This window comes from Aythya ferina, assembly GCF_964211825.1.
Source record: "Aythya ferina genome assembly, chromosome: 1".
Classification (NCBI taxonomy): domain Eukaryota; kingdom Metazoa; phylum Chordata; class Aves; order Anseriformes; family Anatidae; genus Aythya; species Aythya ferina.
The window spans coordinates 140,782,592-140,809,175 of record NC_140296.1 but is presented as its reverse complement, the minus strand read 5'-3'; the positions used below and the strand labels follow the sequence as shown (position 1 = coordinate 140,809,175).

The window sequence follows — 26,584 nt, the reverse complement described above, 5'->3', positions numbered from 1 at the left end:
AGGCGGGTAGCTTTTGGGATGGAAGTGTGTTTTGGTATTATAATGATATTATAATGAGCAAAAAGTACACTAGGGTATAGCATTTGTCAAAACATGACAGGTCTTTGGCTCAGGGTGGCAAAAAGTGCAGCTTTGTGCACAAGAACAATCGAGTCCCCACCTGGTTACAGAGCCTAGCCGTGGTGTCTCCACTCCACTCTACGCTCCGTGCTGTTCCTTAGGGCTAGCACACCAAGTTTCCCCAGCGCGATAGCATCTAAGGTTGGGAGCCTAGGGAACACTCAGGTAATGCAGTTATGCCCTACCCTGAAAGCCTCTTCAATGCTGTACCTTTTCCTTAAAAATGTGAATGTTAGTTTTATTTTCCTAGTTACTTCAGGCAATTACACCACAAGGATACAAAGCCAAAAGTTCTTTAACTATTAGGAAAACTTCCTCTTTCTCTAAAGTATTTGTTCTTCCACCAATTCCAAATATAGTTACTGATATTTTATTATTATTATTATTATTGTATCTTACATTTGTTAAAAAAAAAAAAAAAGACCAAAATCACTAGTTTATTAGAAAACTACTGATAATATTCTAAATTCAGATGGTTTGGCTTCTGGTACAAATCCATCTTGTTTCAAACCATATTTAGAAGCTGAAAGAGCAGTTGTCAGGGATCCTCCTATGTCACACTGCTATGGGACTCTGGAAACAGCTCCATGGTGACGTGATGTCCTCTTGGAAAACTCTGGTGCACTTGGAACAAGTCCTCAGACTTTAGACCACTTGGCAAGGACACTGTAGTTTCCACCCAAGTAGTGCAGGCTGTAGGAAAAGACAACTTCTGCTTGGCCAGAACAAATCCCTTGTATCCAGAAGGCAGAAGATGAAAAGCAGAAATGGACAGTCACAGACAGGAATAATATCTAAGACTTTGCGTCAGTTGTCTCACCTTGACTTATGTTCTGTAACAAGGCATATTATTCTTGATGGTACTCCAGATCAGTTAAATGAAAATTTTGCAACAGTTTCAGCTAAACTTAAAACTGGAACACTTTCGCATAGCTAACATAAAAAAAATGCACTGTGTGATTCATATTATTTTTCTTTTGTATTATGTTATTTATGTTGTTCCCACATTTTCTGGTACTTAAAATACTTTGAAATAACTGCCAGCACATAATTACATAGTTCTGTTTGTCGAGAAATGTAGTTCTGAGTTTGGCATTTAGGATTTTGGAAGCTAGGATACTACCAGAGAAAGTTTGGATTGCAAAAATGCTGAATAATAAAAAAAGAATATTTGTCTATAAATAATCTCAGTAGACTTAGAATTCCTCAGCGCTGAGGTAAATTAGGCAAGAGACTTCTCTGGTTTGCATATGTTTCATTTTTATTCTGGTAACTATAAATACTAGAAACCTAACTTCTCAATGAAATCTTAGGACCTGAAGCCACTTTGACCAGGGGTAGAGACCAGTGCAGTGCAGTTCTGGTGGCAGGAGCTGGTGGTTGAAAGAAAGGCGAGCAGAGATCAAGTGTTGCCATTTGGTAATGCTGTGAGCTGCACATACCTGTGTCCGTAGCTCTGGGTCTGTGGCTGACCCTGCCTACAGATGGTCACCTGGATTTACTCAAAAATGTACTTTTTCCCTGAGTTTGCAAAGTGTCCTGCTTGTGTTCAAATATTGGTTTTTGTTTTCACTTTCCCATCGTTTGCACAAGCACCTCCCAAGACTCCAGAATGAGACTAATGGACTGGGAGGTGACAATTTCCTTCATGAAATGTGGTAGGCTTCTGTCTTACAGTGGCTTGGCTTGCCTCCCTGCCCTGTCCAGCATTAGGGAGAAAAGCAGCTGACCTGACATTGCTGGAGTGAAACAATCCTGTTGGCTTTGCTGCTCAGGGTAGCAGAGGCCAGTGCCATAGAAAATGGAAGTCCATGCATGTCTCCTGCTATTCCACATCTCTGGGAACAGCTGTTCATGTATAGCAGCAACTACAGGATGTGTGCGTGGGGGGTGCATGCTTCTGAAGTACTAGAAATCCCCGGACAATGTTAAAAAAAGAACCATTCAGACAGGGCCAGGGTGGAGGAACTGAGGGAATAACAAATGGACTGACAGTGATGGCATCTGGAAACTGCATCAGTGAATGAAAGATGCGCTTACCAGAATTAAAGCAGGAGCCATGGTATGTAGTTTTATGATGCCTACGAGTAGTATAACCTGCTTTTGGCATAAACTCTCTGTAATCACTATTCCAATGCTTTATCTCTCAGCAAGCATTTAGAGTAAAGCAGATGTGAAAATTAGATTTCAGATGCAGTAACCTGGTTTATAAATCTGCCTGGTGTATTGAAGTACGTCTCATGTGTTTCTAAGGATTCATACGTAATAATGCATGTCCTGTGCAAAAGAAAACCAAACAACCTCCTTTCCAACCCCCCTCCACTGCTGTCAGCCCTGCGTATATTTTTCAGTTATGGATTGCTGTTTACCTCTGCTTTAGCTGTGCAATGAAATCAATCCTATGCTTCAGTCTGTCCAAGCTTTTGTTAATTACTTAGTACTACAAATATTTTCATGACAAATTTCAAAGATTTCTTCTTAACGAGAATTATCTTGTAAAGGCTGCCTAATGTATGGAAAAATTATATTATACTTTTTATATTTAAAAACTCCTGAAACATCATGATCTAAAAAATCCATGCAGCTACAATTTAAAAAAAAAAATACATTTATGCAGTGTATATATATTGCTTATACAGTGATATACTGTAATATGGCATACATCATATTACCTGTTAGAAGGTGATTTATATGTGTTGCTATTTTATACCTCATACAGCTTATGCTATACTATTGTAATGTATTGTTCTGTGTTAATATTACAAAAATACATCATATCTCATGTGCTTAATCTGATATGAGGAGAGTAAGTGGTGCAGCTTGTCCTGCTGATGGCTGGGCAGGTGTTTTGTAATAGTCCCAGTAGCTGCAGCTGCAGCAGCAGCAGCAACGTGTTCTTTCTTTTTACCTTCTGCTGAAAGCAAAACTGATGCCTAGCATCCTCAGCATGCTCAGCATGCAACACAAAGTCAGGCTTTGTCTTTGTAGTTGGACTGAACCCTATTACCCTAATCACATCAACTGTGAGGCTAGGATTGTGGTTTCCCATCTTATGTCTGAGAAACATGAAGAAGAAAAATAGCAATGAGGTAGCCAGGCTAGCAATGGGTGAACTCTTGAAACTCCAACCCAGTGTTCAGTATCTTCTCATCTCCAACCCAGTGTTCAGTATCTTCACACTAGGACATGTCACAGGAAAACACCCTTTGTGCTCTATAATATTTGAGGAGGTAAAACAGTGGGGGAGGATTCTGGTGGGGATGTATTTATAAGTACAAGAAAGGCAGTTGGACTTTTTAACTTAAAAATAAAATAATTGTTAATTTTCTTAGAGCAATGACAAGGCTCCTCTTTTGTTCCAAGCGATGGATATTCTTGATGCCAACAATGTGTCCTTTCCTGATTACAATCTGTATATGTTCAGGATCTTGGTAGGGAGGTTGGGTTGGAGATGAGGAAATGCATTAGTCTACACCTGCAGTGTGGTACAAAAGAAGACTTTTGTAGATGCTGAGATAGTCTGATTTCTCTGAATGCCCCTCCTAGAAAAGGGGTAAGAATAGATATTTCTGGAAGACTCACAGAAAGTTAGAAGAGATTTTCACTCGATGTCATATATTTTTGGGGGGGGTATGTTTATTTCTAATGGATTTTGATGGTTGTCTTATTCCTAAAATATGAACTCCGTAAGTAAATATCACTAACTACAGCCAGATTCATAAAAGTATTTCAGGTGCTTTGGTCAAGCCCCAGAGGAAATACAGGGGGAAAAAGTGCATGTGTGATAATGGAGGATTAAAGGAGAAAAGGTAATACTAGAGCAGTTACAGTTTTATTTATTTATTTATTTGTTTGTTTATTTATTTTTCCCATGGAAAAAAATCAGTAGGCAAACAAGATGAGATTTCATTTTGATACTCCCACAAATATCTTTATCTGGTGTTCTCTGGAGTCTTTATTACTTTCAGTTAAGCTGTTCCATCCATACATGTGCCTGTTTATCATGTAAATGTCATTATATTTCCTTTTCACAACACTCTGCATTAGCTTCTGGTCCAACCATCACCTTTAGGCCCAACAGCTCTGAAATCCTGAACTTCACATCAGAGAACTTCTCAACTGTAAAGAGTTTCATTGGAATCAACCTGTTCCAGTTTGATGTTTCCTGTAATCCAAACCCTCAGCTGCTTGCGGCTGATTATAGTTTTTTCAAGCTGTTGCAGTTTTCTTCTGTATTTTCCATGTGTGTTAAACTTAAGATAAAGTAGTTACTTAATTGCCTGATGTTTATGTGAGACAGAATAAAACACAATGATGGGCCAGCACCCATCTGAGGTTGCTTCAGGACTGAATCCCCTTAAATTCTGGGAAAGCTTGGGCTCAGATGTGTGCTGAGAAGTTTGACATGTCTCTAGATGAATGTTATCACATTGCTCTTCTTTCTAGCCTGGACACTTCTTGAAAAGGCATTGCGGCACAGAAAGACATTTGCAGATGTTTTATTTAATCTTTGCTCATTTTATGATTTGTACTTGGTGTTAGTAGCTCTATAAAAACTTGTTTAAAGAGAATTTTAAGTTATTAGTGCGTTTTTGCAGGAATGACAACACATGGCTCAAAAGTATCGCAGTTTACCACTGTTTTAAATATTTCACCATTGGGACACCAGGGCTGAAGGAGGGGAAATACTGTTTTTTTAGAAGCATAACTCAGTTCTTTTCTAATATGCTCAAGTATGTAAAGCCATTGAACATTTTTTCTTTTTCACAACAAGATTACATCACTTTTATTTTTTTGAATCTACCGATTCTACTTCCTTCTATTTATCCTTACCTCATCTTTATTCATTTTTTCCCCCTTTCACCACTGGCATTAAAGTGATTTTTATTTTTAATCAATTAATAGCTCCTTCCACTCATTAGACAGTGCTGTGTAACAGGTCCTGCTGTCTAGTTGCTCTGTCGTTGTCACTGTGAGGAAGACCTGTTCTGTGACTTACTCTTTTCATAGCTGTCATGGATCAGCGTTATTCCCCAACCCCAGAGAGATTCTGAGCAGTTCAGAGAAATTATGAAGAAAAGACTTTATTTTTCTTCCAGTCTGTGACACTGTGCATGTGAAATTATTCTTCATCCATTCTAATTTTAAGGAACTAGATTCAACCTTTAGCACCTATTCCTACAGTCACATCATTGTTCATCACATTCTCCTCTCTTTTAACTTTAAACTTCTCTCCCACTTTGGACCTTATTTTATTTTTCAGTTCTTTTTGTACTGACCTTGTGTTTTGCCAGATCTGCTTTGAATTACTTTGGTATTATATCAGGAAAGGTATTTATCTTGAATGAATTCTCTTAGCTCTCTCACCTCTCTGAAGATGTGGCAATGCCCATCTCTGCCAATCTGTTCCTCTGTTCCTCGATTTCTTTTTTTTTTTTTTACTTTATTTTTACCATTACGTACCTTGAATATAAATACACAGTTACTGTTATTTTCTCTGAACTCTCTTTATTTAGCTTATTTCTGCTTAGGAACTGAGGTTTTTGGAACTGAACAGTTTGCACCAAGACTGGCTATGTTCCCCTCCCCCCCCAAAAAAAAACAAAAAAAAAAACAACACAAACCACAAAACAAAACGATAAAACAAAATAAAACAGATGTTTCAAAAAAAATTTACAACTAAGTCTATGGAGGCATATCCTTGCATGTGCCTGTAGTCCTGCCCCAAAGAGCAGCCCACTTGGCTGGAGCTTACTGGAAAAAGGGAACCACCATGAAAAATGGCCTCCTCACTCTATACCTTATTGCCAAAGCACCAAACACTGAAACTGCATTGACATTTTTGCTGTCTCACTTCGCAAATTCATGGAATGTATAAGTTAGCTTCTGTGTTTTGTCATCTTTTTGTATGTTAGGTAAATTTTCTCAGATTGATCGCTATCTTATCTTCTGATGTTCTGTTTCCTCTAGGTTCCTCTTGCGTGCTGGAGATGTCTGAGCTCCATAAGTTCTTGATTCTGGTGGCCCCAGGAAAGTGGCAATCCTTCATTAAGAAAGTAAGATGTAGCATGTGGGTTGAGAAATGCTGGAAGCAGGAACCCTTGGAGGACTGTGCTGCAGGAAGCTTTCCTCTGTGTTTTTTTTTGTTTAATATTCTTCTACACGACGACATTCCATTTGCTTAGGCTTGCTAATTGAGACTTGAAGAAAATACAAATGGGTGAGTGATAGCCATTCTGTAAAGATGTTTCTTCAGGCCTTTTTTAATAAAGCTGAATTTTTGTTGTACTTGTTTAATGCGCTGTTCTGGGGATACAGATACAAACAACATCTGGCCACTGTTGCAACGGATCAAGCCAGAGCTCTGCATGACAGTCACTGAAACAAAGAGGCACGAGAAGTTAACACCAAAGAGATCTTGGTGTTAACATAACATAATCTGTCTTGTCTTATTCTGTAAGTCTAAATACAATGTCCCAAAGAAAATAAAGAGAAGAAAAGTCCAACATCCCTGACACTGGGGACATGCCGAAAAAAAAACAACAAAAACAACAACAAAAACCACATATCTTCTCTTCACCTATCTCACTATTTTGAAAAAGTACTCAAGCATATTCACCTTATTTATATTGCAAAAACTTTATCTTCTGTATTCAGCTTTCCTTTATATCCTGCTTAGAAAAAGTTGTCAGAGAGACTCCAGAGAAGGATTCTTTGAGTCATGGGGCTGAAGCTAATGGAAGCCTCCCACTCATGTCAACAAATTAGTTGACTCCCCAAGTGAGCAGCCTGAGAGTGTTTCAGATTTACAGTTTCATGCAGTACCTCTCAGTAGAACAAATGCATCTTTATAGCTGCAGTTGGAACTGGAGGGAAAACTACAGAAGATTAATTTTACCTGTAAGCTTTTATATTATCATTTATTTGAAATTCATCTCTAAAATCTGTAAGCAGTGCTAATAGTTTATTTATTAAGGAATCTGATAGTGTGAATTGTTTAAATGATTTGTGATATATGAAGAAAAGCAAGTTAATAATAAGATGTAGAACTCCATATAGGGAATTGTGTACTAAATACCATCAGGAAAAGATGGAATCAGATGAGGAACCAAAAATCAAAATGAGCATCTCTGGGGTTATATAACCCTGGTTTGACTAAGGGCTTTGAGCAGTTGTAAAATTATAGCTGCCTTTGTGTCCATAGGTCCCAGACTACCTCTGGATCCTGGACTCTCCACAGTGATACTCGTTTCCACTTCGGAAACCTTGTGTTGGGTTCAAGTTCATTGGGAGGTCAAGGGGGGCAATGGATTCTCCTGGAGATGGGCTATGCAGAAATACTGAAGGAGCAGAGATAAGCTGACCCACCTCTTAACAGTGTGTCATAGTTGAAATGTTATTAGAGGAAGTCTTCAAAGAATTAATGTTTATACTTTGCTATATGCAGCTTTGAATTTTTTTTTTTATTTTATTTTTTTTTAAGATAGGAATTATAGTCAAATCTTCATCCTGTTTTCATTAAATTCATTCTAGCTTTGAAATGAGGTCAATTTCTGGAAATTAAAATATTTCTGTCTTTTCTATTATTATTATTTATTTTTTTTAAACATGTAGATTACTATAGCCTGAAATGAAATATCACAATGCTTGAAACTCATAGTTCACTTGGAATGCAGCACTATGCCTTGGTAAGATCAATTTATATAAACTCCTAAAAGTATTGATATCTGAAGCTCTCCAACAGACAGAAAAAGAAAAACACTTTTTTTTTTTTTTTTTTTTTTTTAATGTAAACTTAACCGAAACAAAGTTTCTTCAATAACCTCAGGAAAATAAATAACGGTGAGATCTTTCCTTATATCCTTTCAATGTTGGTATGTAAAATAAGTTTATATATATACATATATATATATACATATATATATATACACAAAGATATTCCAACTAATAAAACTATAACAATTGTTTAAGAAAATTTCTTAACCGACTCATTTGCTTCCCTTGAAAGATGAGAAAGATGTTGAAAAAAATATTCCTCTCCCCGCCCCTGGGAGAATAATTGTGTGCAAATATATTTTCCCTAGGGAAAATTCTGACCAAAATAATGTTTATTTACAGCTAACATTCTCCCAGAAGAAAAAAAAAATCAGTGTAGGCTTGATGCATTTATTCTCATACTCACTGGGAGGCTTTGCTCACAGTATCTTCAAATCTTCATCTACTGGTTAAACATTATTCAGCCACAGGTAGGTATTACCTGAAATGTAAAAACAGTCTGAGATATGGAGTAGAATGCACAACATCAAAAAAGTGGAGAAAATATGTTCCTCTGCATATTCTCACGAAGATCTGAGTGTTTTTCATTCTTACCTAATTGTTGACTGCTAGTATTGAATTTCTGGGAGATTCGCTTTTATTTATTTTTTTTTAAAACCACTTCCTCAAATTATTTCATTTTCAAAATACATAATAGTTGACTTGCAGAGCCAACTATGCACATTGAACCACAAAACATTATAATGCCTTGAGTGGGTCACACTGATGAGGATGTGGATCCCATTTAATTTTTTAGGGCATACAGAATGTGCCTACTGTGTGGATACTAAAACTAGGAAAGATGACCTTGCTTTGATACAGTGCTTCCACAGAGTTCTATAATACTTATTAAAACTGCTTTATAAATAAAACATTAGAGCTTTTGACATTTAAAGGCTTCAAGACATGCCATACGCTTTACTGCAGAGCATTTACGTGAGTCATTTGCTGACCCTGCTGTTTCTTCTTAAGGTATAAACTTTTACAAAAGAAAATAAAAAGAACATGGTAATGAGTGGTAATTAGACCCAGCAATAGGTAGTGAATGCTGTTGTTTCATGCTGGTTCTCAAGCTCATAACAATATGACTCGTTAGCACAATACCACTTGATTTGTACAAGGAGGTGAAATTCAACCTATTCTATAAATTGAATGAGATTTAAACTGTTGCTTGTCCCAGAAAACATGTATTACTCCTGATCTGTATTCTAACCCATCTTGCTTTCTGCAGGAGAAAAGAGCAGTTAGTTACTTCAAGCAGAAGAATATCTCCTCTCAATCTTCATCATCTACATTACAGTAAGAGGATCACCATTACCTCTGGGATGAAAAAAATACAGGAAAAAAATATAATTAAGTAATCCCAAACCTAAGAAAGTAAGAAGGAGACATGTTAGAAATCAATTCATTTTAAAGCATTTAGTACATTTTATTTGTTTGTTTACTTTTTTGCTCTCCCATCTATTGTGTTTCAGAGCTGTTTTATTTCCCTCCTGGGGGGAATGTTGCAGCCATTAGTATCCCATCTCTATTGACTCTGTGCTCCCACTACTTTAAAGGCACTTGCCTGCTTTGCAGTTGCCTTCAAACTTATGGATGTCTGTATTTCCAGTGTTTCTATCATCTGCAAAACTGATCACACATGAATTATACCTAGAAAACACATGCTGGTTCTTATTGCTGACTGAGGCTTGGGATTTGGTTAATTAACATAACCTTCCCTGGAAATGCTGGTAGAGACTTACAAAGAGCTGCAAATAACAGGAAACATCACAGCTTGAATATTGACCAGGACTGTTTGGAAGTAATATTTTCTTAAACAGAGGGTGACGAATGTCAGAGGGGGAAACAGTTCTTTGTAAATTGGAAGTTGCCAAATGCATAAACAGAGTAGACGGTGTAGCAGAAGCTCCGCTTTTGCTTTAGCAAAAAAAAAAAAAAAAAAACAAAAAACCAATAAAGCCAAAATTTAAAAGAAATACTAGCACATATCCACGAATTAGTGCTATCAGGCACTAATCTTCACCTAATGATACAATAATTGCACACAGTACATTTGTTGCTGACATTTATTAAAATCTTGGTTAAAAAGGCCAGTTCTCTGTCTGCCACAAAGATCATGACTGAATAGTTTATCAATATCATTTTTTCAAATGGTTAGACATACCAATCATTTCCAAACACTACAGCAAGAAACTTCTGTTGTATAATATCTGTGCAATATTCTGTTGTATACCACTTTTTGTTTCATAAAATAAAGCCTGTAATTTAATGTAATCTTTAGATGCAGGGTAGAAGCCTGCATTCTTCAGAACTCTTTTTTTTTTTTTTTTTTTTTTTTTCTGAAGCACAGGAAAAAATAATTTTTTTGCTATCACTATGACATTATTTAAACCCATCAGTTTTTAATTCAGTATCCATGTGATCTCATGATAGCACAGACCTCAGGGGATTGAAGGTTAATGTTAGCTTTAGGTGAGAGCTAGCCAAAACAGCAGCACTTGGATTGAAGTCCAGATTTTCCCAAAGCTCCAAAAGACTCAAATCCAAGTTTTTGTTTCTTCTGGGAGAAGATCTGTCTCTAAGTCCTCCTTCCTTTTCCTCTACCTATCTGCCCTTCATGCACTTGATGGATTTTCAGTAAACTTTTTAAAGGGGGGGAGAGAAGGGGGAGAGGGGGTAAATTCTGCCCCACGTGGTACTTTGTACTCGGAGATAAAGGACTTAATCCCCCCATTCCATAGGCTATTAGAAGTGCTGTGGTTTGACAAGTCAACATTGACTGATGGAAATTGCTTGAGACATGCTGGATGTCCAGCAGTAAAACAGCCACCAGACTACCAGACTCAGGGAAGCTCAGTGGTAGTTTAGTTTTGTCTATTATAGTAATAGTTTTGCAGTAGTATGAACAGGCTTCATTCTCATGGCAGAGGACATAGGAGCTGGTTCCCTAAAGGGAATATTCCTTTTCCAGCACATTATATGGTTAAAAGCCCACTATTTCCTTTTTCTTTTTTTTTTTTGCTTTTAACACACAGAGAACTAGAATGCCTGTGATGCTGGAATCCATGGTTAATCCCATGGAAGCAGGCTCCAGCATCAGCAAACAATAGAGCTTTTTTACTTCCTTGACAATTCTCATATTCTCACTTTCTGTGAGTAAAAAAAATCTGCCATCATGGAAATCATTGAAATATTCAAGAGCCTGTGCCCATAACCTGGTGTCTTTACTCATTTCCATCATTTTCCATCATTCTCCTTTGCTATTAGGTTTGAAGTTTTCTAAGCCTTGCCTTATTTCTAATTCTCTCATTGAAGACAAAACACTTCTGTAATGCCTGCCTTAACTTCTTCCTCAAGAAGACTGAAAACGTATCACAGAGATTATCAGCATAGATTTGAGTCACTAACAATAATCTAAGAAATGTTGAATATTACAGGATGATAGGAGCAGGAACTGGGAAAAAAAAATACCCCTACAGAATAACACTTTTCAGCATTTTTCAGCTAGGGACCTTCCTATTAGCTTATGGTTTTTCTTGGCAGATGTTGCATCTTGCAGAGTCTGTTGCTAGAAGTGTTCCAGTTGATCTTCACAGGGGTTATAGATGAAGACTCCTGGCCCTTCTTCTCAGAAAAGGGCAATCTGTGCTAAATTTCTGTTGTAAGTACACAGCTGATGTGACACACAATCACAGAATGGTTGAGGTTGGAAGGGACCTCTGGATGTCATCTTATCCAATCTGCCTACTCAAGCAGCATCACCTAAGGCAGATGAGCTGCAGAATAGCTTGGCTGCTTGTTAAGATAAGAAAATCTGAGAAGGAAAGCAACAGGAATCAGGAAAGGATAGTGATTCTTCTGCACCTGCTTCATTGTGTCTCCTGCTTAGGGTCAGAGGGAATGCAGGAGCACTTAGAGGTTAAAGAAGCTCAAGCAGTAATAGGGGAGTAATTGTGTGGGGACAGATGGGTTATGAAAGGCTTAACAATTTTTCAGAGATAAAGGCAGAGTGGCCTGTTGTGTGGCCTGAGTCATTTGCTAGAAACAGGTATGGGAGCCCTTGTATTAGTATCGTGTGAGCCCTATGGCTCTTGTGAATTTTGTTGTGTGCCGCTGTTCTTTAAGGTACAAGGAGAAGCTGTTTCAAAGGATTTTTATTTAGCTTCCCTACATGAGCTTCTTCTCAGCCTACATTTTAATGCTTGACAGCTGAGCTTTTACAAGTTTTCAGAGCCATTAATCAGAGCAGTGTTTTGGGAAGATTCTGCAATGTATATTTGAGAATTTGTATGGCACTGGTTTAAATTAAAAGCTAAGGCTTACTTTTGAGGCTGCTTTTGGCCTCTTTCCTTAAAGCATGGAGCCATTTATTATTGTTCTAAGAACCCATAATTAGTAGCAAATGTTTGCAAAATGCTTAAGGTTGTTGCTAGGGTGCTCCTTCAGGCTGGGATGTGTGAAGGATGGTTAAACCTAATTTAGATCTATTTCAAAAACTGTTTTCTTAAGCTGCAAGTATAGATCGTTTTTATGCAGTGCAGTACATTCTGACTTTTCAAATGGGCGACAGGAATAAAGGCATTCCTTCAGGAATAGGTATGACTTCATGTGAGCAGAAATTAAGTTCCCATTCTCTGAAGTAATTTGCCAGTGAATCAGACATAAGATAGGAAACAGGACTTCAGAATTGGGAGTCTGGTGGTTGTTGTAGTTGTTTGGCTATAGTTGTGTTGATTCGTTTGCCCAGAACCATTCAATTTAAAAGGTACATTGTCAACTTTCTTTTTAAATAAGAACCAGAGGAACGTATTTATCCGTTCTGAAGGTAAATTATAAGTTTTCTAAACTGATAGTAAAATGTTCGAGAAACATCAAAAAAAATCCATATATATATATATATATAGCTTTTATGAACCTTGAATGTTCCAAGTGATAATATGATGATTGCTTTTCATTATATTCAAATTCTGAACGAACCATATAAAAGGTGCTTGATTTGTGCCAAAAGATCTCTGAGTGTATTTTATTGTACAATACACTAGGTGTTAACACACAGTAGCTCTTCTGGTGGAGATGAATGCCAGCCAAATAAGTTGACCACCTGCAGACAGCAAAGGCTGTCCCCGATCTTTTCAAGGTGACTGTCCCATGAGGTAGGGTGGTGTTAGAATCAGGCTGTGACATTCAGGTCTTGCTTCCAGTTATGTTATGGATGCCCTGTATGAGGTTGGTTAAGCCAGTTACCTCTTTGTGGTTCATTTCCCAGCCTTCTCCCTCAATGTTTGATTCCGTCTCCCTGCCACTGCACATCCCTTTTTGCATGGTGCCTCTGCTTCTCATCTAGGTTTCCTGAGGAGCACTTGTGCCCACCCTGGGCCCCTGAGGACACCACAAGGCCAGTTGCATCCTGTCTCTGCCCTGAGACACCTCAATGGGGCCTCTGCTGGCCATGCTCACTGGGAGATAGGCTCCATTGTGGCTCTGGCCTAGGCACCCAGGTCTGGCCTAAGTTACATCACATGTGGAGCTTTTCAGCCAATCCCCTTTTTGGCTCTATATCTCCATGAAATGGCTTCAGTGAGAGGGCCATCTGGGGTTGTTCTCCCTCAGGGAGGAAGCAAAGGAGTACAGCTTCTCTTATGGCACCATGAAGCCCTTGATAACTCTGACTAGCTTCACCTGGCACCTCTTCTGCCCATGAGCCTGGCCTGGGCAGTGCTATAGGCATGCCACTTCCCACGTCTCCTGATGTAGGAGTTGATTTCAGCCTTAGGGACATTGTGTGGTCACAGATGTGTGGCCCCAACGGATGCCTGCCTACTCAGCCAGGGGCAACATCATGTTGGACAAGCTGCAGCCTGGGCAGCGATGGTGGTGTCAGAGGACCCATAGTGGAGCTTTGGAGGTAGGGGACAGAGATGGGAATGGGGTGAGCTAGAGGAAGGTGGCATGAACTGCTGCAGGAGCAGGACCTGGGGCAGGTGCTATTGGTGATGGTCCTGTTCCTAAATGGGTGTTCCTAAATGTGGACCAGCAATGGCAGTGGCTGAGCACTCAGATTGGCGTTGGAGGTGTGGGTTTCTCTTCTCTGGCTCAATAGTATCAGAGTGGATATAGGTAGAGGGGCATGTCACAATTGATATGGGTCTATTGCCTTTTTCATTAGAAAGATGTGGGAAAATGAGTAAACAGTGTCTCAGAGGCCAGTAAAAAGAGTGATATTCAGCATAAAAATTATGTGCTTTCTTAAACATTCCCCTCTTTGGTCTTTCACCTGCATTTTGGTGTGAGTAAATAGATGGGCATGCAAGAGTAACATTGCAGCAGCTCAGATTTTCTGGTTTGTATTCCCTCTGTATCACTGCTCCTTGGTGTGGTTTACATGCACAGCACTTGCTGTCTGCTCTGGACTGCATCCAGCTCCCAGGGTGCCCTCACAGGATGGCAGTCTCTGGATTATGAAATGGCATAGAGTCTTTTGTGCTTCTTTAGTTATACTTTAATCTTGGGCAGCCAGATGCACATGGAAATGTCTGTGCACAGTTGGTGGGGGGCTGTAATACTTCTCATAAGACTTTACTGGGCTGATACAATGGAATTGCTTCAAAATCGTTCTCCAGTTACCTGGATTGTTGAACTGAAAAAACAACAACAACCCTGCTGGTGTACAGTCCCTTCTTGAATCCTGTTTTGTTCATTGCTGTTTCATTATGGATGTGGCTTCCACAGCATATGAGGGGCAGGACAAAAAAATGAATATATCCAGTAGGGGATGAAGCTCAGCCCCAGCACTCTGGTTTGCATCAGCAATTCCTAACATGCAAGTCAGAGGCAGAATGTTTTAAATGTTCCTTCTGAAATGAGTCCCAAGTGGATGAAAGATTACTATTTAATTTTACTTTCCACTCAGTGGGAAGCAGGCATCAGATAATATAAACTAGCTCACTTACCTCTGAAGATTTGACAATTTGCGCTAGCAGATGATCAGCCTAACTCTATGAAGTATCTGTAGTGCCAGGAGGAGCATGTTTCTGCCTTCCTGGTGTTTTCTAATGACTTTTGTCAAGCAGGATGAACATGTGGACACTTGCGTTTGGCCACTGCTCTGGGAATGCCATGGTATCCTCTAGTGGCCTGAGAAAATGCCACTATTCCACACACAAAATTCCACACCATCTTTTCCTCTTCCCAGGTGCAGCAATTTTATATGAGTTTTTTTTTTTTTGCTTCACCTATCTGGACAACTTGAAGGGAATGAATGGTCTGTCCTCCATCAGCTCTATCTGTCACTTTGTTTCCTATAAATAAACCGCAAGTGCTCATGCATCAAATCTATGCTTGTTTGGATAAAGGAAGGAGCAAAGGCCACGAGTGACAGGCCTGTCAGTAATGCTAAACCAGTTCTGACTGCAAATGAGTTTAAATGCAAGAAAACTGGGATAAAGAAGCTGCTCACTTTGGAAATGCAATGTGCAACTCAGATTACAAACAATTTTCCCCTTCAGCTCATGATGAAGTTCTAGGCTTCCAGCGAAGATTTTGTACTTCTGAAAAAATTCTAACACACTTCCATCACTGAATATTATTTGATTGCATCAATCTAGGTAATATATAGTTTGAATAAAATCACCTTGGATTGGCAGAGTTATCCATGCCAACATCTCTGGTAGCCTCACTTTAATCATTTCCGTGTTTGGAATTCTGTGCCCTGGGGCTGCAACACACCTTGCTTTCACCAAGGGTTGCCTGCTGTGCCATGCTGCAGGCATGGGCAAAGAGGTGAATGGGTCTGTTGCAGCCACGCTTCACTGTCTACATGTTTGTGTTTTTTTTCCACTTATATTTCTTTCTAAATTCAGTTTAACACTGACATCACTGAGTGCCTGGAGTTCAGTCATGTTTATTGTGTGCCTGTCATAATCTGCCTCTGTTCGCTTGGTTCTGCATCGTTATGTAACCAAGTCCGAGGAGATCATCTGGTCAGAGGGCCTGTTGTTAGCTATTTAAGATGCCAGAGGTGTCTTTGTTTTGTTTTGTTTTGTTTTACTACCTTGCTTCTAATTCTCTCAGCTCCAAACAAAAGCTGTAGCATTTTGTCTTAAAGCCTATGAACAAAGCTTCACAACCTGTCTACATTTGGAAGTAGAATTATCCATAAGCTAATGAGTCAAGGCAGTACTATTATATGCATTTTATTAGTGGAGCACAAAGAAAGAAGACAACAGGATTTTCCCAGGGCACATAAACTTGTGATATGACCTGTTTGCAAGTGAAAAAGACAGACTTATCACTGATTGCTTTTTTTTTTTTTTTTTGCTTGTTTGTTTTCTCCTGAAGAAACACTCAAGTTAAAACTAAAATCTGTTCCAGCATTTTTTGTTGTTGGTTTTTGTTTGTTTTTATTTACCCCATGTCTTCCCTACCTCCCTTTTAACTCCAACACGTTTTACCTTAATGAAGGATCAATGACAACCAGTTGGATTTAGGAACCCTCACTGCACAAGTGTTAACTATGAAAATGATGATTTTCAAGTGAATTCACCTGAAGAACATACTGCTGCTAATTAAAGAATCTGTAAGTATTACTCAGACTCTTGCTTATCTACAGGCCTTGAAGTCCATGAACAGACCCCAATTACTTTCCCTTAATTCTGAGGTCAGGTGATGCCTTGTTTTTTCTGCTTATTTGAAGTTTCAATATAATGTTAGTCATCAGTACAGCTATGTAAACTCTGAGACAGTAGTTAGAAACAAAACAAAAACAGCAGACCGATGAGAGTTTTGGAATTAGTTTAAGCTGTATTTTTAAACTGTGTTTTCATTAGGTTTTGGTTCAGTGTTTTGTGAAGTGGTTTTTAGGCATGTGAGTATCTGATGTAGTTGTGATGCTTGAAAGCTGCAGTTAGAAGAAAGCCTGATGGTCTTTAAAAGCTGGTCTCTTCTAGATTTGTTTTCTTTGTTTGTGGAAAGAGCTTAGCTTTTAGGTCAGCATAGGTGAGCGTGGGTGGGGTTTTTTTGTTTGTTTATTTGTTTTTGAAAAGTGTTTTCTTCTGTATGTGACTTGGCTTTTTTATTTATCTTGAACTTATGAAAACATGTTTTAATGGCAACAGGGGAAATTGAGCAGGTGTAAGAGGCTATCACTTGAGGAGTAGTACTGCAGACTAAAAACGATTAAGGTATTTTTGTTTCCTTAAAATTATACTCTAAATGTGCATTTGATGAAAAGAGGTCATGTGGCTTGTATCCTGACTGGGTGGTCCTGGGCCTCTACAGTCAAGGCTGCAGTGTGTAATTTAGACTTCTCTTCTTGCCTCCATTTCATCTATACTCTAAGGTGAAACTTATTAGACAAGAGATGCACATGGCATCCTCTGAGAATGTGGGACAGAAGCAATGGGTGCATACTTTTGCTTACTTATGCATCACTTACAGTATGTACAGACTGGCCAGTAGTCATCTTGTTGATGGTATGTCCTTCTCTAGACAGGAAAACGCTACTATATTTTTCTTGTTATATGTAGTTAAATTAATATCTTAAAATAGTCCTGCAGAGTCCTGTTGAGTATCTAGTCTCACCAGTCATATGGGACATGGTATATGTAAAATATATTAAGATATAACTGTCCATAAAAACAGTACTAGTATTTTGATGGTTGTCTGCCCTTGTTTTTTGTTAAACTGGCTAGAGTATAAAACTTTATCTTTAATAAACAAAGCTTATGATATGGCTGCTGCTGCTTACATATCTTTAGAGAGTCTGTTGTAAAGTCCTCCTGTGAAGTAGCAGGGAAGGTCTCTTCACCCCCCAGTTTCAAATAGATTTGATCTTCAGGATCAGTGTAGTATGCAGTGACTCTTCTAAACTTGTACGTGCAACTTCTGTTTGGCAGCTTCAGTGCTTATTCTGGCACCCTGCTGCTTTTCAGAATGATAATTGCTGCAAGCTTTTGGTTTGGGTAATGGTTTAGTGGCCTGTTCTCAATGTCTTTCAGAGAACTGTTGGGGAATTTCCGTAACTTAATGGCTAATGCTTCTTGTCTGGCTTACCCTAGCCAGCTTATAGAACTTAGGATACCCCTTCTTTTGGATATAGAGCGATGTGACTTGAAAGATAATATTCTTAGAAACAATTTAGGATGGCATTAGAAGCCTCTTGATGAGGATTGCAAGCTCATATCTAGTGTCTGTCTGCTACCTGATGACAGGAGTCTTCCCTGCTGTGAACACAGTATCAGCAGGCAAATATTTCCACAAAAAGAGCATGCTGGTACTGGCAGATAAGATATTAAGATTTCTTGGCAACCTCTAGGAATTTCTGGTAGGAGATCCAATGGGAACCTCCTTGGACTTGCAAAGTATCAAGAGTTTGTGTGTTAGGAAGGCAGCAGGCTGTCTTGGGTAAGAAAACTGTTTTGACTGATACTCATCATAGTAAGCAGGGTAGCTGGCAGAGAATGACTAAAGTCTGACTATGACATGAATTAGGTAGCCTACTTGGAAGCCAGGTGAAAATGTGTAGCTGAGATGCAGAGATGTTTTAATGTTTGGTGGAAAAACCCCTGAACAGATGTTAAGCTCTAAGAAGAAAGATGGAAACTTGAGAAAATGGCAGTATGCATTAAAATGTGTCTACAATGTAGATATATTATAAACTGAATCTGATTAATGTGGTGATAGATTGTCTATCCCTTTCTGAGCATATTTGGTTGCTGTTGTTACTATGGTGATTGAGTACATCTTAGATTTCATTAAGCAAACAGGAGAACCTGCCAGTTCTTCAGCAAAGGCCTGATAAGGTAATTTCCTTCACCTCCTTGACAGCAATGATGCAAGTCAAGTACTGAAAATGGAAAAGTGGTCTCTTAAAACTCTGCTTTCTGGTAGTGACCATGATTCAGCTTGTATGTTAGCCTGGTTTCTAACGTTTGTGGTCTGATATCTGAGCATGTAGATGCTATCCCTCTTAGAGAGGGGGGGAAAAACCTACCTCTGTGTTGTGAGGTGAGATGCTATTTAAAATTTATAGGTTAACTCTAACTAATAATCTTGTCTAGGGAATCTAACTGGTGCTCTAAGACACTGTGTTGGAGCTGTACTCCTGTTTGATTTTTCCATGGTGTAAAAATGATGGGCTGGCCCTGTAACACTTTCAGTTTGACACAGAGGTGTCTTTATGGAGGGAAATATAATATTATCATTTCTCTTTCTGTAATAAGCATAGGTCTAAGGATAGTACAGAAACCCATTTGTGTGTGATTTTAAGTAATTGTGTCTGTACAAGTGTGCGAGACAGAAGCTGGCTTGCCTGTGAAAGACAATTACTGTTTTAAGGCTGAAGCAGTGATATGAGATAAGTGATATAAATCTGGCTTCAGTAACATATTTAGATAATGATAGGCAGATAATACTCTACACAAGAAGAAGAGCAGTAAGTTCTGCATCTTTGGTTCCCTCTCAATTGTCAGTGTACTTAGCAGTATTTTCTAGTTCAGGTGAGCCAGGCCAAACAGTATATGCAAGTGTGTATCTTATTCATTGGATATGCCACCTGGAGCATCAAACTGCTTTTCATGGTATTTTTGTCTTGATTCTGAATCCTGAGTTTCTTCTGGAGTGCATGAGTTTGTGGTCAAAATTAAAAATGTCTCAACAGTGAAACAATGTCCTCCTCTTTCCTGCTACATATCTTTCAGGAATGAAGATTGCTACTGTACCTCTTCAGTCCCAAGCCTTGATCAAAACAGTAGGGCCTGTCAACTTGCTGCATTAAGTGTTGTTTTGGGGGGCCACAGATATGGCAAAAAGTGGTAGAGACTAATTTATCTCTTGTACAGTGACAGTTTGCCTCACAGCTTCAAAGTAGCAATTGGAAATTGGAAGAAACCCAAGACAAGCTTAGTCAAAGATGGCAGAAATATTACAGAAATCTCTTAAAGGCAAGAGGAATAAAGGTCTCTCCCAGATGCAGCAATGGAAGTTTAATGTCTCCATGGCACTTAGAGTAGGAGGAAGAGCTATATGAGAATTAAAACTAAAACGTTTGAAAAGCATCAACAGTATGTAATTGTGGATTTTGTTGCTGTGTACCTTTCTGGAGTGTCAGGCAAGTTCTACTGCCTCCAAATTTCAGATTAAATTTTGAGTATCTTTTGCTCTGAGGTAACCTTCATTAGCAAACAGATTCTTTGCTAATAGCACACACACCTTCATTAAGCTCTGTTCAGCCTCTGCTTGAAGGGTCTTGGTAGTAGGGATCTGCTCCTTCTGTAACTATCACTAACTGGCAGATGACATACCATTATAGGAGGCCAAGTTTGAAATACACTAATCTAGAATTAGAATTGGAATGACTTTCCAGTTCTCAGCAGATATTGCCTTATTGCTTGCAGTGTCTTGGTCTAGTATCCAGAATTCAAGGCCTCTATCAGGAATGCATGGAGGATATTTCCTTGCCCTATCCATTACCCATTCCTTTCAAGGCTTCCCTGGTGCTATCCTAATTTAAAGTCAAGTGAATCTGATAAGGATCTAAGAAGACATTGAGCTGTTGATGTGTGTGACACATAATACTTGCAACTTGAATTATATACTAGTGCGTTCCTTCTGCTAACTGTACAGATTATGCAGCTGTACAGAGCAAGGAAAAGAAGAGTGAAGTTGGTTCCTTAAAAAGCAAGCTCACATCTTGCTCTGCCCTCTAAGGATAACTCTATTGAACTCCAATTCAAAGTGACTGATGCCAAATAGTGCACTTAAAAATATATATATATTGCTGCTGTAAATGAAGCTGTAGTCACAAACAGCTCTTAAAGGGGCTCATACAATGTAAGTAGCAATGTTAGTCAAATGTTACTCTTGATTTGCCATTTGAATTTAAAACAGAGAAATGATTGCTGGAGCAATCAATTCTAGCTCTGCCATAGGAAGGCTCTGCAGGAGGATCTGGATAGGCTGGACCGATGGGCTGAGGTCAACTGTATGAAGTTTAACAAGGCCAAGTGCCGGGTCCTGCACCTGGGGCGCAATAACCCCAAGCAGAGTTACAGACTGGGAGAGGAATAGTTGGAAAGCTGCCTGGCAGAGAAGGACCTGGGAGTATTGGTTGATAGTTGGCTGAGTATGAGCTAGCAGTGTGCTCAGGTGGCCAAGAAGACCAGCAGCATCCTGGCTTATATAAGAAGCACTGTGGCCAGCAGGGCTAGGGAAGTGATTGTCCCCCTGTACTCGGCTCTGGTGAGGCCGCACCTCGAGTGCTGTGTTCAGTTTTGGGCCCCTCGCTACAAGAAGGACATGGAGGTGCTTGAAAGAGTCAAGAGAAGGACAACGAAGCTGGTGAGGGGTCTGGAGAACAAGTCTTATGAGGAGCGGCTGAGGGAGCTGGGCTTGTTCAGCCTGGAGAAAAGGAGGCTCAGGGGCGACCTTATTGCTCTCCACAGGTACCTTAAAGGAGGCTGTAGTGAGGTGGGGGTTGGTCTGTTCTCCCACGTGCCTGGTGACAGGACGAGGGGGAATGGGCTTAAGTTGAGCCAGGGGAGTTTTAGGTTAGATGTTAGGAAGAACTTCTTTACTGAAAGGGTTGTGAGGCATTGGAACAGGCTGCCCAGGGAAGTGGTGGAGTCACCATCCCTGGAAGTCTTCAAAAGACGTTTAGATGTAGAGCTTAGGGATGTGGTTTAGTGGAGGACTGTTAGCGTTAGGTAGAGGTTGGACTCAATGATCTTGAGGTCTCTTCCAATTCTGTGATTCATGGCTTCTGTAAGAGGCGGTTGGGTATTACACTTCATGCATTTTAATCATGAAACAAGAACTACTCCTAGATCAGATACTAATAATCTCTTCTAAGGTTGAATACTGTTATTGAAAATGTTGGTGTATACAAATGATGGATTCAAATCTGTCTTCTGGTGAACATTTCCACTTAGACACCAATGCTTACATCTTGACACGATGTCTATGCCAATGAGTCTATCAGATGGTGGAAACCAGTAGCATCAAGCCCCTAAACTATTAGTTAACATTCTAGTAGCACTAAATCCCTAAACTCCTTCTAATTACTCAAGCTATTTTTTTACTGGAACTCTTCAGGAGTGAGTGCAAGATTGAAATAGCAAATTATTAAACTAAAAAGTGCTTTACCATTAAGCAGTTGGTTTGTTTTTTGTGTTTGGAATCTTTTGTCTTCCCCCTTCACATGGGGGTGCCTCTCACTGGCACCTGAGTTTTAGACTCATTCTGTTGGGAGACTTGGAAGGGCAAAGGCAGGACTAATATGCTGCCATGTCCTGGAACCTCTTCCTTCATCTGAAGAAAACAAGCATATCTCCAAGTCTCTCTCTGTTGAAGAGTGCCTGAAAATTCTGCTGGGCATAAGGAAAGTTCCTGGGCTTAGTTTGGACCTAATGTACCCTTTGACTGTTTTACTCTTCTAGGTGTCTAGTTGCACTAGCCTATGTGCTGACATGTTGGACTGTGCTGTCACAAACTGTCTGCATGCTTGCAAGAGACAGCATCCAGATTACTGCATTAAAGCTATTGTTAATGCTATTCCCTTGTGGCAATTTACAAACAAGCAAAGATTAATTCTTTCTGCCTTCACTGTTGTAATTAGTTGTTTCTCTGTTGGCCTACACTATCAATTTTGTCAGGGGCTAGCTTGGAAAAACATTTGTAAATAACTGTATGACCAAGCCCACACTGTATCTAGCATCACACGAGGATAGTGTTATTGTAGGAATTGATACTGAAACTTCCTTACTGCTGAATTTGTGATAGAAAGTTTATCCTATGTCTGTGTTGCTTTCCTTGATACAGTGAATCACGTAGAAGCATAGTTTACAGCCTATAAAGAAGGTTGTCTGCTGCTATTAAATTCAACAACCATGATGAGAGGTACTGAGATGCAGTCAAGGTTGCTGCCTCTGCTCTAAGGAAAGGCATCAGGATGTAATCTGGAGCAGGTTTTTACCAAGAAAGAATGTTTTCCTAGATGAAGATGTGTGTTTTTGGAGAGAATTGCTTGAATGTTATAAGAAACTAGTTCTCAGACTTGCATGGAGATTCATTAAGCATTCAACTATACTGGAGACTTCTGTATATTGAAAGAAAATTTCCCAGAACCATCTGTGTTGAACTTCACACAAATCCCGATTTGCATTAACCTTGGAAAAAGCAGAGCTTTGTATAACTCATAGCACACCTAAAACATGCCTGAGGAAAAAACACGTAAAACTTGCCCATTCATCTCTACAACTTCACAGTGGTATATGCTGCTACAGAAACACTTAGTGTCCCCAGATTCTGCCTGTGCCCTTGCAGGAATGTACCCAAAGTGCTCTTGCAGTAAGTGTGAAGCTAAGCAACCATTTTTCAGCAGAAAGAACTCTCGTGAGAAATCTTTAAAGGGCAAAACCACCTACTGACAAAGAGTAAATGTTCTGTACAAAGCAATTGCTTTCTCTATTCCTAGACCTGTAGGCCTCTTACTGCAAACATATCCAAAGATGAGCCTAGAAGCTAACATTAATGATGCTACTAGATGCCAGTAATATAGACTCAGCAGGCTTATGGTGTATTAGAATCTGTGGCCAGCAGGAGATGTCTTTGCAACCAGTCTTTGTTCTCCTGAGGGTGAAGTTACCTTGGAAGTTTTCTTTCTTCCTCTCCCTCATCACCTCACCTTATTCCACAGGGATGCCAAATACCATTGCTTACAAAAATGACCTTAGTTATCTTTCTAGCTGAACTCAGAGCAATGCATTTCTGTGCTTGTATTTAGCTTTGAAAGCTGCTGCTTTTAGAAAACAAAAGTTGTATACCTTTTCCAATCATATGGGTTGTTCAGTAAGTTATTACTTTAAGCTACAAATATTGTGTTGCCTGTGGTCTTGACCAAACTTGTTTCTTAAGCTCAGCCATTTTCCCTGGATAGCACAACTAACAATTCCTCCAGTGTTTCAGTTGCCATTCTAAGCCCAAACTAAATGACTTAGTTATGCAGTCTCTCTTCTCATCAAGTAGAACTCTGTGGTTTCTTCAGGTGGCCTCTATTTTTTTTTTCCCTAATGAATCTTTATAGATATTTTTGTTTCCATTAAATACAGGAATTGACTTCTGCCCATTATTAGACAAAGAGCCCTTTGGTTAAGAAATATCAGCAGGTCTGGAGCCTCTGGGTGTGAGGAGATGGAAGGTCAAAAGCACCTAGATTGTGTAGAGCTAGTATTAAGGTTAAGTAGGTTTAGACTTAGACATCGTGCTCTAGTGTGTATTCCTGCCCTGCTACACCTAGTTCATATGATTCAAAGTCATTATTCAGAGGTGCCTGAATTGTGACAGATTACTGTTGTGTGTGTCATGGAAAGTCATTTATCTGGGAAATTAGTCAGCACTGCTCATTTGGTGTCTCATCTTTGTGAGACAGCAGGATAAACTTCAAATTAGTATGTATTACTCTGTATATAGTAACATATACTCTGCTTGTAGGCCATACAGTGGACTTCAGTGGAATTCAGGTGAATGGGGGAGTGCTGTGAACCAGTTTATGAGATTTGAGTGTAAAGTCATGTAAGGAGTTACCATTATTTTTATTTATTCTTCCAGTCTATAGGATTTGTCTGCTAATCCTTCCACTCATCTTAGTGGAATTCTGTGGTTTTTTGTTTTTTTTTTTTTTTTTTTTTCAGTACCTACATGTGTGTTTTTTGTTTGTTTGTTTGTTTTTAAATGCTGTTTTCTTACTTTTTCTTTTTTACACTTCTGGTAGGAGATCACTGATGAAGAGAGCTGTTTCTAGGTGACATTTTTATAAAACATTGTGACTCTCATTGTTGTCTCAATGACTTACAATGCGTTTTAGCTCATCTAGCTACAGAGGATTTCAGCATTTTAAATTTATAATTAGAGGGGTTGTTATATTTGGCTTCCATAACAAGAACCATTTGAACAGTTTCCTTATTTAGTATACATATAATTGACAATGTGTAGGGGGATTTTTTTTATTTTTTAATACAAAGAAAATTGGCCTCTTGTGAAAAGGGTGTGAAATATTTTTTTTCTCCTCATCTCTGCAGCTGCAAAGAAAGCTCTAAGCTTGTAGCGAAAAAGTTGCTATTATGCTCCAGGGACTGGGGGGTACATGAAGGAAAAATTTAGTCTGCTAAGCACGCTACTGCCTGGGTCACTTTGCTCTGTTATGCTCACAATATATCAGGCGCCATATGCACCATAAAGAGAGAAATCCTGAATAAAGACTGATATTTGTTCTTTGTCTTATCCAAGTCATCACCTTAATCATTTGCATTTCAGTTCTGCTGGATACCAATCTAAAACCTTTCTGGCAGCCTAATTTAGACCAGTCTGGGATTTGCTTTTTGCAGATGCTATGATAATAACCAGAGTGCTGCTTTAGTATTCTTGTGCTGCTGTTTGGTTTGTAAGGTGTAGGTTGCTGTTGTTTATTCTGCTGTTTGACCTTCTGCTTTTTAATCTTGTTTTTCAGCTGGATCTGCCCAGGCTCTAGCTTTGTAAAAGAATTAAAAAAAAAATGAAGCAGGTTGTTACCTTCAGATGAAATGTGGGCTTCAGTGAGATAATGATCTGAACTGCTGGGTGTCAGCCAGCAATGCTGTTGCTGTGCTCTGTATTAACACTTCAGTAGAAGTCATTCCAGTTACCTGCTGTTTATTGGTGCTGTCAAGGCCTCAGGACCAACCACTTGAGCACTGGATGTTTTACAGGAATTTGGATGGCTTTGACACACTTTTTTTAAAGTAAAACAAACCCAAATCTGTTATACAGTTTTACAAAACAGAACTGCATTGAAATATCCAGTAGAGGAGCTTGTATGATGGTTGTGTGACCTGAGAGCTTTTGACTTTGGAAACCTCTGACAGAAAACTTGCTGAAATAAGCTTCTTCATTAAATGCTTGGATGTGAGACACTGTCCAGAATAAATGGCACTTTGTCACCAAAATAAAGAGCACACATTGAGAGACAGACATTTGTTTATGTGAATGAAGTACAGCGATTGAGTAGTAAGGAAATCTGACACGGTGAGTCAAATTTAACCAAAAATATTGAGTTAAGTCTAGACAGTGCAGAGCAATTGGAGGCTGCAGTTAGCTTGGCTTCTTGCTGAAATACTTCAGCCCATATGAATGCTACGGTCAGCTTTGACATCTTGACCTACCGCTATTTTGCAATCCGTGGGAAGATGCAAGTTTTGTTAAAGGACTGTTTCTGGGAGTCTTGTGGTCTAGCCTAGACCAGGCGATCTTCTGGCATCCTTGTTTTGTGCCCTAGCTTCTAGCAGTAGAGTCACTCTTCCAAGCGTGAGTGAGAATGCACTTACGTTCACTTTCTCTTCTTCCCTCATTCTCTCACTCAATCCCTCCAACAACTTTATCTGCATTGCAATATAAAAATAATCAGAGTTTCTGATTCTTTCCAAATAAAAAAGAAAAAAGATATAGCTGGACTTTAAATCTGCCTGGTCTTGATTTAGATTTGGACTACGTGCTTGAGGAGTGAAGAATGAGATATTTTTCAAGCACAGAATAGTCAGTGTGAATCTAGTATTGGGGTAAGAGGGAGGAAACATTTTAATAGAATTTTTGAATCCTTTCTCCAGCAAAGAAGTACGTG

At 39.2% G+C, this 26,584-nt stretch overlaps 2 long non-coding RNA genes across 2 annotated transcripts in view; both read left to right on the top strand.

Annotated features, from left to right (window-relative positions):
* The window catches only part of LOC311424336, a 49,707-nt gene extending 43,212 nt beyond the window's left edge, over positions 1-6,495 (top strand). The window contains exon 3 of the long non-coding RNA XR_014686055.1: positions 6,091-6,495. This is a non-coding gene — a long non-coding RNA (uncharacterized lncRNA). The remainder of the gene's footprint in view (positions 1-6,090) is intronic.
* A 7,099-nt stretch (positions 6,496-13,594) lies between these two features.
* Positions 13,595-26,043, top strand: LOC311424340. Its single transcript, XR_014686058.1, has 3 exons — positions 13,595-13,843; positions 16,399-16,513; positions 25,439-26,043. It is a non-coding gene; the product is annotated as an uncharacterized lncRNA (long non-coding RNA).
* Positions 26,044-26,584: the final 541 nt, after the last annotated feature.